Here is a 19,870-nt window from a genome sequence, read left to right on the forward strand (position 1 = left end):
CACTACACTGACCTACAACCCTCCCAGTGACCCCTTCTTTGAGAGCTGCTCCGAGGAAGGTTCCTCTGTTTGGCTATTGATTATCAAATACGCCGGGAGAAACTCATGAATCACATCATACACCTTTACGGGGAGGAGATGTATCGCAGCATGAAGAAGTTTTAAAAGTTGCGCCACCGTAGATGTCGTTTGCTAAGTACTCTTGCCTTTCTAAAGAGATGTCGTTCCGAGAACGTTGCTCCAAATTTTGCTAAGGTTATGCATCACATCGATTCTGCAGCAGCTAAGAGAATCAAGAAACGAGCCAGCCTCGCATTGGTACGTGAGAGAGTGCAATTCACCCGTCGGAGCCTTGAGTTTATCTCACAGGAATTACTCAAACTACATTTGCAACTGGCTAGTAAGTTCACTTCTTGTTCCTGGGATTGGATTGATGGTGTCACCTGGGTGTCAGCTGATTCCGCCCATAAGAAGGCTACAGGACGTCAAACAGCTAAGTTCTCACGTCTCCTTGACAAACCATCCCTGCAGGTTCCGTGCAAGACTGTCATCAATTTGAGTGGCATGGTGTTGAGTGATGATGCGGTCTCGGTTTTGCAGAAAGGTCTCAACTTCGCTCCCACCCCCAAGTTCACTCCGGTCGCAGAAATTGTTAGTGCTGTTGAACAGGTTGCAGCTCGACTTCCGCCAGAATCAGCCGAGGAAATACGTCGTGAAACTTGTCGTGCGTTGACGAAATCCAAGCCGATGAAGTCAAATATCAGCAGTAAAGAGAGGGCGGCCATTCGTGATCTGAGGGAGCGCTCTGAAATTATTGTCTTACCGGCTGACAAAGGCAATGCTACAGTTGTTGTCTCCCATAAGGACTACACTGATAAGATGCAGAGCCTGCTAAATGACGATTCCTACCGGAAGATCAGCGTTGACCCTACAAAGAAGGTGGAGAACAAGACGAGGGCGCTTCTCAAGGACGCAGATTTACCGGAGGGTGACGCTAAGAAATTGTTACCCCAAGGTCCGGTACCGCCTAGACTATATGGACTCCCGAAGGTTCACAAAGAGGGGGTACCATTACGCCCCATTGTCAGTAACATCAGGGCACCTACATATTTGTTGGCCAAATACCTGACGGGAATGTTAAGCCCTTATGTGGGTAAATGCCCTCATCACATCCGTAATTCCGTGGATTTTGTTAAACGCCTTGATAGCTTCAGGTTGGATGAGTCACATATCATGGTGAGTTTTGACGTCGTTTCCTTGTTTACGAGGGTACCCCTGCGAGAGTCACTAGAATTGATTAGTCAGAAGTTTGACGAGAAGACCACTGAACTTTTTAGGCATGTCTTGACTTCCACGTATTTTCTTTTTAATGGAGATTACTACGAACAAACGGAGGGAGTCGCCATGGGTAGCCCACTCTCACCGGTGGTAGCGAATTTGTACATGGAGAACTTCGAGGAGGAAGCCCTGTCGTCATCCGTATGGAAACCTACTTGCTTTTTCCGTTACGTGGACGACACGTTCGTCATCTGGCCACATGGTATGGATAAACTCCTTGACTTCCTTACACATCTAAACTCCATACACCCCAACATCAAATTCACTATGGAGACTGAAACGGAGGGTAAATTACCTTTCCTTGACGTCTTGGTCAAGAGAAGGGCTGACGGCACCCTAGGTCATGGGGTGTATCGGAAGGCTACGCACACTGATCTGTATTTGCATGCAGACAGCTGCCACCACCCTTCACAGAGGAATGGGGTACTTAAAACTCTAGTACATAGGGCGCGCACTATCTCTGACGCAGAGAGTCTACCCCAGGAATTGGAACATCTGAGAACTGTATTTCGAAAAAATGGGTACTCAGAGTGGCAGATTCAACGTGCTCTCCGCCCAACCACTGCAGCACAACCTGTTGAGATGGATGAAGTCACGAGGGAGGAGGTAGGCACTGCATTTATTCCATACACAGGCGCACTCTGGGGGAAAATCGCCCGCATTCTGAAGAAACACCGGGTCGGAACTGTGTTTTGTCCTCCAAATAAAACTCGTGCACTGGTGGGGAGCGCCAAAGATGACCTCGGTTTGAGGAAGGCCGGCGTGTACCAGATTCCGTGTCAATGTGGCAAGTCGTATATTGGTCAGACGATGCGTACCGTCGAGGATCGATTACGTGAACACCAGAGGCACATTCGACTGATGTATCCGAGCAAGTCGGCGGTCGCTGAACATTGTTTGTCGGAAAATCACGCCATGGAGTATGACCGCACGAGGATTCTGGTACAGACGTCGAGATACTGGGACAGCGTTGTTAGAGAGGCCATCGAAATTCGCACCAATGACGACCTCATAAACCGTGACTGTGGCTATAATCTTAGCAAGGCTTGGGAACCAGCGATCGGGTTAATCAAGAGTAAATCGAGCAGACGTATAGTTGTGACGACCACGGCGGACAGAGCCATCACACCGACGTCATCTCAGACGCCGTCGCAATCTGTTCCACCGCGCGACCGTGGCGCTGGGCGCGGACGGCGGAGGGAGCGCGCCGCGGGCGGAGGGTATTTAAATCGGCCGCCGCCGCGACCGAACCCAGTTCCCTCTGAGCAGCCATAGCGTACGGATCTCCGTGCCGGCACGTTACAGGAGCTCAGTCCGTCAGTTCACCTGATGATGGCGACATGTTTGATCGCCGAAATATTGTGACCGTTGGACACTATAGGCCGGCAGCGTACCCGTGGATATTTTGATTATATGACTATTGTTTGCGCAAGTACTGCCATCTCCTTCCAGTCTGCTTTCAACATTCTCTTACTTATATAAAACACGAAAATTAAATGAAACCAGATTAGGGTTTGTCCATCGACAAGGACGTTATTAGAGGCGGAATAACGGACTAAACGTACGCCTCACAGGCACATTTACATTGGTGGTTTATGTAGGCATAATATGCAACCAGTCACCTTTTAAATCTGATAAGAATTATCGTACCATTATCTAGGTTTCGAACGACAGGACTTATCATCAGGTGGAGGAGCAACAGGCACATTATTGTCCGGACCATGTGTAGGTAGATGCTATGGTCGTGATGACTGCACTACCTCATGGTATCTGTGACAAATTCATTCCGACAACTTAAGTTTTGCTAGCTTTCACATACAACACACCCACCCACCCACACACATAGAAACACCAAAAGAAGTACAAACAGTTGTACTTTTAAGGTAACGTGCGAGTTGTGGCGCCCTGGAAATATTCTAAGTTCGGGGTTGGCGTGGCCGCACGGGCCGGCAAGCTGGGGCGCGACAGCAAAAACGTGGTGCAGAACGTTAGCCAGGCAAGAGGGGTAGCCCCAGCGCGTGGTCCAGGCTGGGAATTCCTTGGTGACGCTGTGTCGATGAAATAGACTTGTATGCCAAGAGTGCTAAAGATGGCGGACTTTGTGAAACCATCATGACAGACATTTCACTGCTCATATAGAAATTAATAGTAGCCTGGTGAATCATGATGCCTCAAAAAGAAACATATACATGACCATTATTTGCACGACGATTCTGATGGCGTAATCAGATATTCAATGTCTTTATTAGCTTAAAGTTTAGTATCTGACGATAAATTATACAAATAACACCCAGTAACGAATTTCCAAAACATAAACAGGTGGTCGGCCGCGGTGGTCTCGCGGTTCTAGGCGCGCAGTCCGGAGCCGTGCGACTGCTACGGTCGCAGGTTCGAATCCTGCCTCGGGCATGGATGTATGTGATGTCCTTAGGTTAGTTAGGTTTAAGTAGTTCTAAGTTCTAGGGGACTGATGACCACAGCTGTTAAGTCCCATAGTGTTCAGAGCCATTTTGAACCATAAACAGGTCATCCGATTTTGTCGATCGACGTGTCTTTAGAAAGCGATTAGTATAAACCTAAATTGGTATAAATTACAGGCATGTAGCTTGAATAGAACATGAGTTATTGAAGGTCAAAGTGGCCGATTACTACCGATCGCGTCAGGCCATAAGTACTCCACAGTTACACGGAGAATTGGTAGCAGTATGCTTATAAATATACTTATTCATCTATGTCTTTGTTTGTATCCGATATATACTATTCATGAAGAAATTGGTTAAATATTTACTGTGTTTTAGAAAGCACAGAGATATTAGGCTACTGGCCTACCTTTGTTGCTATTCCTCTGCTATATGTTTATTTAATTTGTTTATGTATTTAATAATGTGTGTTCGAGCGTGTTTGTGGTCCAGCCGTAGGAATATTTATCTAATTTCAAGTTATTTAAATGTAAATCCAGTAGTTAGAATGTGTTTCAATATGTTGGTGCGTGTGCTTTGGCTTGAAGACAGGGCGGGAGCGCTCTAGCTAATCACAGCGATTGTTCCAAAAAGGACAACTGGAGAGACTGTATGGAAGTGAGGGGGTACGGGAGAGGACACGAGGCAGTTCGGAACAGTGCGGCGCGAGGGACAATGCAGCACAGGACACGGGAAGTGCTGGAGGCGACGGAGCGCATGGTCGCGGGAGAGACTTGGGGAATGTGGAGCGGTTTGCGCGTGGTCGCGGCAGATAGAAATACTTTGAAGTGCCGACTTGTGCACTTGTGAGATTTCCGTGGCTTCTACAGAGAAGACGTAGTGTGCGTTTAGAAGTGAATATCTCGCGAGCTATGTTGTTCTCCATAACTAATTACGTGCAGTAGGAATCTATTGTTTTCCTGATATTCAACTTACATTTTATTTAACTGCTGGACCATCGACACCAATAAGTGTTTTGCAGAAATATACCGTATTCTCAAAAGTACTTCTACTATTGTACTCATCATTTAAAGTCGTTTAGATAGTACGAGCAGATTTTATTTAATTGTAATCTATCATTTATAAATTTCTACGTTACATTGGCAATTGCCGAGTGACAGGAACCTTCGACCATTCGATTAATGTGTATATTCATACTGTTTGCTGTAGACTCAGCAGTCTTTGACTTGCAATGCAGCAACTACGTATCCCAGCCCCCAGACAACGAAAGCAGCCAAAACTTTTAACATTTCAACTCTGAGTCTGAGGGTACGTAGTCGAGGGCCACAACACCACCACATCATTTTATTTGAAAGCGTGCATACTTACACATTTTCTGTTGTTTTCTGTCTCAGGTTCTTCGGCCGACATTTGTTTGATGGAATTTTCCGATGTTTCACCAGCACGAGTGGCTGGCATTGTCGAAGCTTCACCTTCCATTGCTGGTCGATTGGAGAGCTCGTGAAACAAACGTCGACCGAAGAACCTGAGACACAAGTCAACAGGCAGTTTGTCAACAAGTGGCCTCGAAAGCCTTAATAAGCTGTACTTACGTTGTACTGACGTGTGAAAGCTGTCAGAATATAGATTATCGGAATTAATTTGTTATGGATACCACGAGGCAGTGCAATCAGCGCGACTCTAGCCTCTACCTACACATGGTCGATAGTACAATGTTGCTGTATGAGCCTATGGTGGCTCGAAAACTAGTTAATGGTACAATAAATAATATCAAATTCAAAATGCGATTAGTTGCGTCAATTTAGATCACAGCTGCGGTTCGTCATCAACGATGGGTATAATGAATCTACATTTTCATACATATCCTGCATCGACTATACAGCGTGTCTGCGAAGCCGTCATACTCTCAGGACAAAACAGTACATTATAAGCTCACTGGACAAAATGTGCCACATCCTTAGAAGAGCACACTGGTCTGTTTGAGTGCTGTAAATGGAGTGGAAGTGCTACAAGACGCATATGTGACTTTCCGGCACTGACGAAAGTCATGGTAGCGAAGCAAGCTCGCGCAAGTTTAAAAATGGTTCGCACTTCTGGTAAAAGTGGTTGACTTCGGCTTATGACAAGCATTTAGGGTTGCTGAGCGGTAACTGTGCACGAACACTGTAGTTGACATCATTTATTCAGCCCTGAGTGCCAAATCTTCTGAGTTTCCATCAATTTTAATTGATTATTTGTCCTGTTCTCTATCCAAAAGAGAAAACTGTGCAACAGAACTTTACTTAGTGAACTCCAGTACTACGAAGGAGGGATCACACTTTGCTAAACACGTTAAGTAATTTTTTCGTACAGGTTGTAGGATGCTAAAAATTAAAGAACATGGGGAACTGTGTTTTCGGGGGCTCTTTGGGGTGAAGTTAAACGATGTGAGTAGCTGCACTGTTAACATTATTTCACAAATGAGGTGTAAAACTGAGACTGCATTCACATGGAACGAAAATGGTAAAGTTACGGTTCCATACGAGCAAACAGTACCAATTATTTGTCACTAAAGGGACGAGTGAACCAATAGAGCACAACACGGAGGCGCAATTACTCACAAACAAAAATACGAAAGCACAGTTCACCACTTCCCATTACTAACTCAACCATCAAAGCCAGTTCATGACTAACAGCGAAAATAATTGTGATAATCAACTCGGCATACGTTGCATGAAGTGTTTCGTGATTGACCAAACACCGAATTCGATTCCATCTGAATTTACGTAAAACGGTAATGAAGTCACCACTCACTAGTATTCCACACTGCTCATAAGGAGAGAAACTTAACTCGAAACCAAAACCAAACTCTTGCCGAACGTCCTTACTTGCTTGATTATGGAGCAGCAACTGCTTGCTGCGACTGCTCTCGTTCAATTCCTTGGAAGTTTTGCCTAAAACTACCACTGCCTCGCCCCCTCTGCATGCAGAGAGCGACAAAACTTGGTGGGGGGAGGGGGGCATATTCATCAATCCCAAAAATGCTCCTTTTAGAAAGAGCTGGCGTTTCCTCCGGTCAGTATTCCAAAGCCAAACCAAGAGCGTTCACATCCGTTCGAAATGAACGAGCATCCATCGTGGGACAGGCAGTTACAGGCGGTTACAGGTTGCAGGTACATGTTGTACTGTCAGTTGTCCTTAAGGTGAGAATAAAGACACACAAATCGAGGATCCCAGCATGATCTTCTCCTCTGGCATGGAAGGATGAGCATGAAAAATACTAGGAAATGCAGGCAGAGAAAAGATAGTTCCATAAAATTTCGGATGTGCAGCTGTGATATTTCGGCTCTATACCGTCAAGTCATCATCAGAGTAAGCCGGGCTCCAGCACATGCTTCGTCCTTTTAAACCCGCGAACCGCGCCACTGCGCATGCGGCCACAGATACACAAGCCAGAGACGCTAATCTGCGGTAAAAAGGTACAACAAATACACTACAGATAACATAGACTGCGCATGCCGTTATTTTACTGAAACCAAAATCTAAGTTACGTGACTCGGGACAGGAAGCCGATTATGTCATTACGCAATTATAGTGCCAAATTTATGACACTTTTGTTACACATTAGGCAAGCTGACGGAAATTTCAGTTGTGATAGAGAACTACTCCAAAATACTTGCTGAGATATTTCGATGAGTTGAAAGTTAGAATGTATGTTGATCCTTATATATAAAACTGGATGAAAGACTAACGTTTTAAAATGACAGAACGGCAGTATCTAACTCACTACAGGAAATCTCTACAGTACTTTCTAATACACTGTATAATGTCCATTGTTTTGATATCTGTACTGGACGAAGTAAAAAACATAAAGTATAAACGCTTATTATGGGAAAAACGAACATTGTGGATATAAACGGATTTCATTTCTTATAAAAGCGTAATGCAACGTTCCATACATGTTGTAGAGGAATTGACAGGAAACTAATGCTGCCTGCCACACCGATATTTCGTCTTCTACTCCTGTAGATGCAGTGAGTTAAGACTAGCAGTGCAACAAAACAGCGATTCAACAAATAACGGTAATTGTGTCGTTTGTGAAAATAACTGTAAATAATTTTCAAATGGCCACGTGTAATGACGACAAGCATCACACTAATATTACGAATTTCGCAAAAATTAATTAGCTGTACTGGTACATGATGTATAACAGTAATGCGACAAGTCTTACTTTGCTAAAATAAATACTTCATTTCAAGTAAAAATGAGGAAAACTGTCAGCTCCACTTCGCATAGCGAGTAATGATACAGAGTGCTTGCTGCGACGAGTTTAGCTTGCCGCCCCGAGTCACGTGACTTACATGTTGGTATAAAATGTAGACTAGCAATGGCAAGGAAAGCGTTTCTGAAGAAGAGAAATTTGTTAATATCGAGTATAGATTTAAGTGTCAGGAAGTCGTTTCTGAAAGTACTTGTATGGAGCGTAGCCATGTATGGAAGTGAAACATGGACGATAAATAGTTTGGACAAGAAGAGAATAGAAGCTTTCGAAATGTGGTGCTACAGAAGAATGCTGAAGATTAGATGGGTAGATCACATGACTGATGAGGAGGTATTGAATAGAATTGGGGAGAAGAGGAGTTTGTGGCACAACTTGACTAGAAAAAGGGATCGGTTGGTAGTACATGTTCTGAGGCATCAAGGGATCACCAATTTGGTTTTGGAGGGCAGCGTGGAGGGTAAAAATCGCAGAGGGAGACCTGGAGATGAATACACTAAGCAGATTCAGAAGGATGTAGGCTGCAGTACGTAATGGGAGATGAAGAAGCTTGCACAGGATAGGGTAGCATGGAGAGCTGCATCTAACCAGTCTCAGGGCTGAAGACCACATCAGCAACAAGAGCCGGTCATATGTGGGGTGCTCTGTGCATCTCTCGTGGACTGTACCTATCGTGTGTCCGATATATGAACGGCTACACTTATATTCGCAGACGATGAGTGTTTGCAGAACTCTGGCACGCAGAGCACAGATCACTGCTGACGAGAGCAGTTTGGAGGACGATCTTCCATGCTCGAGAATGGTTCTTGAAACCAACTGACAGCAGATACGCAGGACACCACGAATGAAACCAACAGTAGGCATAAGGAATGCGGAAGACACGGAAAGTTTGAAATCTATACTTTTCTGCCATAAGTGGGAAGCCTGTCGTCAAACGGATCCTTGCCAAACAGAAAGTGAAAGTAATTTTTCGTCCTCTACCAAAGACAGCAGCACTCCTGGGTTCCGTTAGAGATGATTTGGTGCTTGGGGTTTACAAGATCCCTGTGAGTGCGGCCTTTCATACATCGGACAGACGACACGTACTGTCTATGAGAGATGCACAGACCACGCCAGGTACGCCTGCCTCTTACAGCCTAATGAATTGGCGGTGGCAGAGCACTGTATTGACACTTGGCTCTCCACAGTGTATGGTAGCGTCGAAATTGTAGCCTCGACTTCATCTTTCTGGGACTCAGTAGCGATAGAAGCAATTGAAATTCGGTTGGCAACGAATTTAGTTAATCGAGATAGCCGCTTCGGATTGGACCAGTCGTGGAATTCGGCACTTTGTGAAAAAAACTCACAAAGACATCGGAACGGTGCCGCTCGCAGTGGTACGCCGGTATCACAGTGTGAATCGACCGTGCAGCTATAGATCTAATTCCATGCGTATGTTGTCCAAGATGCTACTCCAGGCGGGTGTAAAATGAATGTGCGCAACGGAAAATACTGAACGCGAAAATCAAGATATGGTCCTGTCTGACTACCCCCTGAAGCAGATCTTAGGATCTGTCAATTGTGATATTATTTCCTCCTTCTTGCTCTTTAACATATAAATTACAACCCAAACATAAAGAGAACTAGTAACTACTGAATGATAAATGTTGTTTCTGATTATACATTTATTGTAGATTAAAAACCCCTTTATATTACAAATGTTTATATTTCCTAACAAATAGAACTGATCAACCGGCCAAATCTACCCGTTTTTATGGCTATGCTCTCTGATATAAATAACGCGAGATGACTGACATCAACTACATACCGAACACTAGAAGACACTACCTTCAAAGATGATCTACAGTAGTGTGCAACCTCGGTGGAGATAAAACTTACGTGATCACATCTGTTTAGCCTTATAGCCCTAATAAGCTAAAGCAATTAGCAATATCACCGTATGTACTGCGTCCGGTGCGTCGGAGTGATGGTTCTAGTACACGTCTGCGACGATGGAAGAACTCCAGCCACAAAATAAACTCTTTCATACACTAGGACGGCAGAAGGCGGTCCTCTGACTAGTATACTCTAATACTGTCTTCTCCTCTCTGTGTTCTACAGACCAGAAACGCGGTCTCTCAGCCACAAGAACGGAATTCAGATAATGTCTCTACGCAAGTATAGACAGAATAAGTGCTCTCAATCACTGAACGCTGCGTACTCAACGGCGACTCCGTACCGGAGGCTAGGTCCATAATTGTACAAGTTCGCAACAGTACAGTGCCTAACCGTTCTAACTATAAAATCTCCTGAGAGCAAAGACAGCAAGTCCGTCTGTACCAACAAAAGCTGATACTGGGGCACCATCAAACACCAGTGTCTTCCCAGCAAAGCTCGGCTCCCCTCCTTCGTAACTGCAGAAGGCGAATCATATTCTCGAAACCATGAAATATTCTCCATCTCTACAGATTCTACCGAACGCTGACCAACCATATTTTAGTCTTTCGTCGTCCAGCGCAGAAAGTTTGCGAGGAAATACCTATCCTTGTTAATTAGGAATACATATAATGGTACGTTTCTCGGAGTAAAAATCCTCGGAAATAACCCAGCCTGCGTGCCGAGGTAACGCTTCCTCCCCCTCTGCTGCATCCAAGGTTTTCACAGATTCCGAAGAATTATCCGGTTATCCTTCTGGCCCCGCTACAACACCAACCGGTCGCCGCTGTACTGTGCTTCAGCGCTCAGGTGTCCCAATTGTCCGTCTTGGCTACTTCCTGTGTTTAAGCAGGACCAACACACGTATGCGAGCTTTTCCATCCAAGTCCTGAGTTACGCCTGCTGTTTCATTTCCACTGGAGTTCCAACCTCTGCTAGTATAGGCAGTCATTCATTACGCCGTTTTGATAATAAAGACACTCCATCACCTTTCATGCAATAAGCCTTAACAGCTGTTTACAAGGTGTACGTGACAAAGTCAGGTTTCTTTAAATATTCATATACACGATGTACAACCTATCAAATGATACCTAATTCCGGTTGAAAATCACGGCAACGTATGTAGATGAGTGCTTGTAAGGTGTGAAATTTTAGCCACCTTACAGTTGTACCACTTTTTGGCCGATCAATGTCGCTGGCGCCTTGTGTCTCTGTGGCAAAGGTGCGGTCCGCGTGTTTAAAAAGACGAAGCAGGTGCTGGAGCTTAAGTCACCTGGCTCACTCTGAAAAAATGGTTCAAATGGCTCTGAGCACTATGCGACTCAACTTCTGAGGTCATCAGTCGCCTAGAACTTAGAACTAATTAAACATAACTAACCTAAGGACATCACACACATCCATGCCCGAGGCAGGATTCGAACCTGCGACCGTAGCGGTCACGCGGTTCCAGACTGAAGCGCCTTTAACCGCACGGCCACACCGGCCGGCCGCTCACTCTGAAGATGGCTGGACGGTTTACAGCCGAAATATAGAAGAAGAAGTGAAATTTATGCGGCTGCAGGCCCGGAATTTTATAGAACAATCATTGCGCAGCGGAAATATAAAGATAAACTTCAGAGAAAAGATACTCCGCCAAACTTGGTAAGGCAACTATATGAGAGGTGGACTGGTTGACGCCTTTCAAGTTGACTGTAGGGAGCCACAGTGAGGTGAGTCGATGTCGCAGAATGGCAGAAATTAACTATCGTATATCGATGTGTCCACTGCGACACTGCGAGTAAAGTTTTCCGATCTGTTGGGCTATCAGCGTGAGTATGCAAAGTGACTGCAAGGAATGGTGTGACACACGCAGTTGCGTAAAGCAGTGTACAAAGAAAAGAGTTGTTAAAAGATGACGGCCAACACAGACAGCAGACGAATGGCACGCCTTGTCATTGCCAGTAGACTTCGAACGCGACAGCAGTTACTGCTGTCAGCGAATGTTAATCTGTAATCAAACAGTGAAAACCTGGATAATATGAACATTAGTGGCAACCATAATTTTATCACCTGCATTAAATTTCTGGTTCCGGACATTTTGAGCTGACGTTATTCCTATCCGCAGATTTATTATGATCTAAACACCAGTACGATCAATTCGGGGATATCTGTAGTAAAAGCTGTTGCACTACTTTCTACTCTAATTTGTGAGGCATCATAAGGTACCAGGCCAGAAGAGCTAAACATAGCCAGCCGCGGTGACCGAGCGGTTCTAGGCGCTTCAGTTCGGAACCGCGCGACTGCTACGGTCGCAGGTTCGAATCGTGCCTCGGCCATGGACGTGTGTGATGTCCTTAGGTTAGTTAGGTTTAAGTAGTTCTAAGTACTAGGGGACTGATGACCTCAAATGTTAAGTCCCTTAGTGCTCAGAGCCATTTGAACCTTTTTTTTCCCTGAACATACGTATGATTCCTTTTGTGCTTTGAGTTGAACTGGCTACCGATTGCCGCCTGCAATTGAAGAACTGCGAGAACAGCAGTGGGAGATAGGCCTTTGAACGTGCCACAGTGATGGTGCTTCGATTTCCTTTAGCCTTCCGGAAAAGCTCCAGTTAAAGCAAAAGACTTGTAGCGGTGAAACGCAGCACGTAGCAGCGGTAGCGGTCACCGGTACGTACGCACGACAGCGCGAATGACCAGCCGCGTTACATCGAACCACTTGTTTGCAGACGTTCTGTGTCGACTCCGGCAATCCTGATCCGCACGGTTAGTTTGCAGAAAATACCAGCGCCAGCTTAGCACCAGTGAAGCGAGCGGTTTCCATCGGTTAGAGCTAATGTTAACTGGATCCGTGAGCAACAAGAGCTAATTCACTAACACGTTTTGTTACTTCCATGCGAATGTGTACCGATACGCAGAAAGCTACAGGGGCGTTGCCGTTTGCCCAATGCACTTCTGAAGACTGATGTACGACTGGCTAAACCACAGCGTACGAGCAGCAGCAAACGAACAAGCGTTCTTTCGGGTGCAAGCGCTAGGCGAGCGTGAGGAAACAGCATTCGGTCGTGTTCGATATGCATTCACAGGTGCTCCCTTGTGTTCCATCGTTTGTCTATCTTTTAAAGTACCAACCTTATTTCAGCCCTCGCATCATAGCATGCTTTCTCTTTCTTAGTCTGCTGTTATGCCCAAGAACTACTTTCGTTACAGTCTGAGCCAAAAAAAAAAGAAAAGACGTATCCGAATGGACGGAGCTCGGTAGACGTGATGTGCATATACAAACATACAAATGATTACGATTCCAGAAATATTGGATGATTTACTCAAGAGAAAAAATCTCAAAATTGATCAAGTCAATAACGCGTTGGTCCGCCTATGCACCTTAATACAAGCAATTATTCGGTCCGGCATTCATTGACAGAGTTGTTGGATGAAACTTCCTGGCAGATTAAAACTGTCTGCCGGACCGAGACTCGGTCTCGAACTCGGGACCTTTGCCTTTCGCGGGCAACTGCTCTATCACCTGACTAACCAAGCACGACTCACGACCCGTCCTCACAGCTTCAATTTTGCCAGTACCTCGTCTCCTACCTTCCTAATTTCACAGAAGCTCTTCTGGGAAGGTCCCCAGTTCGAGTCTCGGTCCGGCACACAGTGTTAATCTGCCAGGAAGTTTCATGTCAGCGCACACTCCACTGCACAGTGAAAATCTCATTGTTGTATGTCCTCCTGAAGGATATAGTGCCCAGATTCTGTCCAATTAGCCCGTTAGATCGTCAAAATTTCGAGCTGGTTGGAGAGCCCTGATCACAATGCTCCGAACGTCCTAAGTTGGGGACAGATCTGGTGACTTCGCTGACCAAGGTAGGGTTTGGCAAGCACGAAGTCAAACAGTAGAAACTCTCGCTGGTACAGGCGGGCATTATCTTGCTGTAAGCCCAGAAAGGCTTGCCATGAAGAGCAACATAATGGAGCGTAGAATATCGTCGGTGCACCGCTGTACTGCAAGAGTGCCGCGGTTGACCATCAAAGGTGCCTGCTATGAAATGAAATGGCACCGCACACCATCGCTCCGTTCGAATGGCTCTTAGCACTATGGGACTTAACATCTGAGGTCATCAATCCCCTAGAACTTTGAACTACTTAAACCTAAGTAACCTAAGGATATGACACACATCCATGCCCGAGGCAGGGTTCGAACCTGCGACCGTAACGGTCGCACGGTTCCAGACTGAAGCACCTAGAACCGCTGGCCACAGCGGCCGGCATCACTCCGTCGAATGGCAGGCGACAGTGAGGTTTGTATTTCACAAATGACCGATGACTCTCCAGACATGTCTTCCACCTGGAATTGTATTGAATGGAATAGAACTGTCTTGAGCGATCTGTCCCGCTTTGAAATGAGCCCCGGTGACCAGCGAAGATGTATCTGTAGACGCTCTGGACTGCAGCGGGATACCAACTTGACTGTCGCCCGCCATACGGCTAGACTACCAGGAGTAATGGGCTGGGGTGCCATTTCATCTCATAGCAGTACCCCTTTGGTTGCCAACCGCGGCACCCTTATAGCACAGCCGTATGTAGACGATATTCTGCGCCCTGTTTTATTGCCCTTCATGGCAAGCCTTCCTGGGCTCACATTTCAGCAAGATAATGCCCGTCGGCACACGGTGTGAACTTCTAACGCTTGCCTTCGAGCTTGCCAAACCCTATCTTGAACAGCAAAGTTGCCAATCCATCCCCAATGTAGGACGTTTCAGCCTGCCCGGTTGGCCATGCTGTCTAACGCACGGCTTTCCGGGTTGGAAGGAGCGCCAGTCCCCGGCATGAACCCACCCAGGGGATTTGTGTCGAGGTCCGGTGAGCCGGCCAGTCTGTGGATGGTTTTTAGGCGGTTTTCCATCTGCCTCGGCGAATGTGGGCTGGTTCCCCTTATTCCGCCTCAGCTACACTATGTCGGCGATTGCTGCGCAAACAAGTTCTCCACATACACATACACCACCATTAATCTACCACGCAAACCTAGGGTTTACACTCGTCTGGTGTGAGACGTTCCCTGGGGGTCCACCGGGGGCTGAACCGCACAATAACCCTGGGTTCGGTGTGGGACGGCGGAGGGCTGAAGTGGACTGCGGTAGTTGTAGTGGGGTTGCGGACCACTGCGGCTGCGGCAGGGACGGAGCCTCTCCGTCGTTTCTAGGTCCCCAGTTAACATAACATAACATAACATAAGACGTTTCGAGCGTTATATGTAGGGCTCTGCAACCGGCTCGGGATTTTGATGATCTAATGTGCCACTTGGACATATCCCTCAGGAAAACGTCCAAGAACTTAATCCATCAACGCCAAGCCGAAAAACTGCTTGCATAAGGGCCAGAGACGGACCACTGCGTTACTGACTCGCTCAATTTCTGAAGCTCTTTCAGTCGAATAAAATATCCAATTTCTCTGAATTTGTGATCATTTCTTTGAGTATACATGAGGTCATCAAATATACTTAGATGCTTGTTCCATAGATCATTTAAGGGTAAATTTCATGATGTGGAACGTACGAACAGAACAGACACAGAACACTTACAGAATTAAAAGAAAAAAAAACTTCATTCGGTACTTGTATCTATAAATATGATGTACTGATTTTTTTTCCTTTATTGTAATTTCATGCCTCAGCTGAAGCAGGCCAGCAGCGGCCTACATACGCCGCTCTTCGGCCAAAAGACACAACATAAATACATGGAAGGCATAGAAAACATAAAAAACACGGTAAACACAACATGAACACTGCACAAGAAATCAGAAATCGTTGGATGGAAGACACTGTAATGAAGGGTGGCACCAGTTGAAAACAGATGAATATGTCCAGGTGGAGACATGAACATAGTAGAAAACACTGACGAAGACACTGTACATAAACGGAGCGACACTGGTGATGATCATCGGCGAAGCACTCACACTGATGAAGGGGGTGGGGGGGGGGCTGCCTCCAGGTCAAAGGGAGTGGTAGGAGAGGGCGGGAAGGAGGGGAGTGGAGTCAGTGGGAGAAAGAAGGGAGAGTGGGGGGAAGGAGAGATGGGGTGTTGGAAGCCCGGGGAGAGGGGTGGAAGCAGGAGACGTGGGAGAAAGGAAGGTGAGGAGGGAGAGAGTGAGCCCTGTGGGAAAGAAGGGGGAAACGGGAGGGGAGAGTCAGAGCTGGTAGGAGGGGTAGATGGACGGGACAAGGACATCATCAAGGAGGGGGAGTTGGCGGAAGCCACCTTGGGAAAGGGTGTGGAGTGTGAAGATGGAGAGTAGGTGGGATGCAGTGGGCGGGCATGGGGGAGGATGGGAGAGACAAGCAGGTGCGAGGTATCGAGCTTGGGGGAGGTGTAAAGGCTGATGTGCTGTCATAGAATTCTAGGACATACATTATATAGAGAGTACACACAACGTATATATGCTTTCACGTAAACACCCGCTATTTCTTGTCATTATACATAATTCCTAGATGACCAGTTATTGACTCATATCTATGCCCAATGATCCAGGCCTGTTTCTTTTGTATTGTTGTGAATGAAATATTATAATATGAGAGTCATTCAAATGAAATCTGGTCAGTGCATCAACCTTTGCCTTAGACGTAAGGTGGGAACACGTAACTGCTGGTATGGTGGCGCCATCTGTTGGTAGAGAGACTGACGCGTGTGCACCGTTTGATGTTGCATAGCGCCAGTGTGGTTTCAAGCCGAAGAGAAGGTGGTTACATAAGTTATCGTCCACTACCGAACGTGCAAGCGGGTAGCAGGAACAACGAGCAGTAATTCGATTTTTGGCGGCGAGTTGGGGGCCGTGAAATGTATCGATGGATGAAGGCTGTGTACGGTGAGTACAGTCTGAGTCGTTCAAGTGTTGTGGAATGGCGCAAACGATTCCTTGAGGGGCGCGAGTTACTGGAAGACGATGCTCGTTCTGGACAGGCTCATCGTGTCATCACACCAGAGATGATTGCGGAAGTGAATGGGCAACTATCCATCGGTTATTGGGTATCAACAACAGACGACGAAGTGTGTGACTGGGTCCAGGCCTGGATCCGACAGCACCCTACTAGCTTCTTCAAGGATGGAGTCGACCGGCTAGTGACGCAATTGGATAAATGTGCCAACAGTTTTGGCGACTATTTTTGAGAATGTGTTCTACCTATAACTACATTTTTGAGTTAGTAAAATCGTTACCGTTACTTTACACTAATGACCGGGTTTCATTTGAATGCCCTTATAGTAAATGCGCATATTTTTTGCTACATCATTAATTTGATTTTTATCCCAATGTTGGCACCCAGCGTGGGACCAGGTCATTTGCGTTACAGATTTCTTGCAAAACACTCTTGCGACCCATCCTAATATATTTCTCAGGCGTGAGGAACTTGTACCAAATATGAGTTATTGGAGGTATGGAATGTATACAAAGATGATCTGCACGAGTGGTCACAGACCAAAGGGAGAGCGTGACGAAAACGCTTAAAGAAGACACAAAGGAATTACAGACACTGGTAACGAGCGGCACTGATTGAAATCAATGGGGTAAGTTGAAAATTTGTGCCGGACCTGGATTCGAATACGATGCTCTTGCTTAGTAGGCATATGCTCTGACCACTGAGCCATCCGGACACAGTAATCATAGCTACCATACGGACTCCCTGGCACTTCTCCCGTCAGACCCAAATCTCAACATATCCACACACTACTGATGTAGCGCCTCTTGTCCTTTATCCTCATTACTCACGGCTTGTGGTGTAAAGAATTTTTTTATAGCGAAGATCGCTTACAAAACTGTTTTTTATTGACCAGTTTCGACAGGTAATATTGATATCTTCGCCGCGCGGGATCTCGGACATGGATGTGTGTGATGTCCTTAGGTTAGTTAGTTCTAAATTCTAGGGGACTGATGACCTCAGATGTTAAGTCCCATAGTGCTCATAGCCATTTCAACCATTTGTATTCCAATCTCTGTATTCCTCTACAGTTTTTGCCCTCTACAGCTCCCTCTAGTGTCATGGAGTCAATCCCTGATCTAACAGGTTATGCTTTTGTATTTGACCATGAAAGTCACCTGTGCAGTGTCCCCAACACGTTGTGAGTGTCATTCTTGATCAGAACAGTTGTAAGTAGGCTCTTTAGGTTTTTCTGTTGGTAACGCCACGTAGCGCTCTGTATGAAAATCACTGACTGTGCTGTGTGAAGGCGCTGTGGTTGGTTTGCGTTGTTGAAGTAATATTTGCCATTGTAGTGTTGGGCAGCTGACTGTTAACAGCGCGTAGCGTTGTGCAGTTGGAGGTGAGCCGCCTGCAGTGGTGGATGTGGGGAGAGAAATCGCAGAGTTTTGAGAGCGGATGATCTGGATGTGTGTGCATCAGAGACAGTACATTAGTAAGAATGGATGTCATGAACTGCTATATATATTATGACTTTTGAACACTATTAAGGTAAATACATTGTTTGTTCTCTATCAAAATCTTTCATTTGCTAACTATGCCTATCAGTAGTTGGTGCCTTCTGTAGTTTGAATCTTTTATTTAGCTGGCAGTAGTGGCGCTCGCTGTATTGCAGTAGCTCGAGTAACGAAGATTTTTGTGAGGTAAGTGATTTGTGATAGGTATAGGTTAATGTTAGTCAGAGCCATTCTTTTGTAGGGATTATTGAAAGTCAGATTGCGTTGCGCTAAATATTGTGTGTCAGTTTAGTGATGATCAGAATAGGTAAAGAGCGAAATGTCTGAGTACGCTCAGTTCTGCTCAGCTGTTTGAAAATCATATGATGTAAGAGGTTTATCTGCATAGTAATTCATTAAGTTTTCTAAGGGGACGTTTCACACAGTGTTCTGTGTAATTATGAGTGCATTATGTCGCAGTTAAGTGAATTCGAACATGCACTTATATGATGGGCGACCCCGTAATTAAGAGAGCCAAAGTGTTTGATGTTTCAGGAGGCACCGTATCCGAGATTTATACCACATACAGGGAAAGCGCAAAACCTCCATCCGCTAAGACACGACGCGGGCGAAAATGTGTGTAAAGTGATCGGGACGGACTGTCATTGAAGAGAGTTGTGACGGGAAATAAGAGGACGACACCTGGAAAAGTCGCTGCGCAACCAAATGTCTCACCCGCAAACCCTATCCGCACCAAAACAACGCTGAGGGGGCTCTGTGAGCTGGGAATTTCAAGGCGAGCTGTAATTCCAAAACCACTCATCACTGATGCACCAAAACCACTCATCACTGATGCAAACTCCCGTAGCGGGAAAATGTGATGCCGAAGCCATAAAACCTGGACTATGGACAATGGATGAAAGTCGTTTGGTTGAATGAGTCTTGTTTCACACTAGTTCCAACTTCTTTCCGGGTTTACATCCCAAGAGTGAAACGTGGCAGTGATTCGGTGATGAACTGGTCGGCCGTACTGTGGTACTTCACGCGCCCCGCGGTTACTCCAGAAGGCTGCTACTGCTAAGGATTGTGTGACCATTTCGCCTAATCACGTCCATACGATGGTACAATATTTGTTCCCCAAGTGGTGATGCTATGTTCCAAGACATCAGGGAACATGTGATTCTCTAGTTTCTCCCGGCGTATTTGTTGCTCGAACAGTCCAGGGGTATACAGCCGGTTCATAGTGTCCAACGGGCACAATATTTCGGCGATCAGACATGTCGCCATCGTCAGGTGCGCTGACGAACTGAGCTCCTGAGGGCGGGCGGCCGATATTTGAGGAAGGCCGGCGTATACCAAATTCCCTGTGAGTGTGGGAAGACTTATATCGGACAAACAGTAAGCACCATCGAAGATCGTTGCAGAGAACATCAAAGGCACACTCGACTGAAATATCCACATAAGTCGGCGGTAGCAGAGCACTGTTTGTCCGAGAAACACGAGATGGATTATGGGCGTACCAAGATCCTGGCTCAGACCTCTAAATATTGGGACAGCGT

The sequence above is a fragment of the Schistocerca piceifrons genome, chromosome 6 (genome assembly GCF_021461385.2).
Source record: "Schistocerca piceifrons isolate TAMUIC-IGC-003096 chromosome 6, iqSchPice1.1, whole genome shotgun sequence".
Taxonomy (NCBI): Eukaryota; Metazoa; Arthropoda; class Insecta; order Orthoptera; family Acrididae; genus Schistocerca; species Schistocerca piceifrons.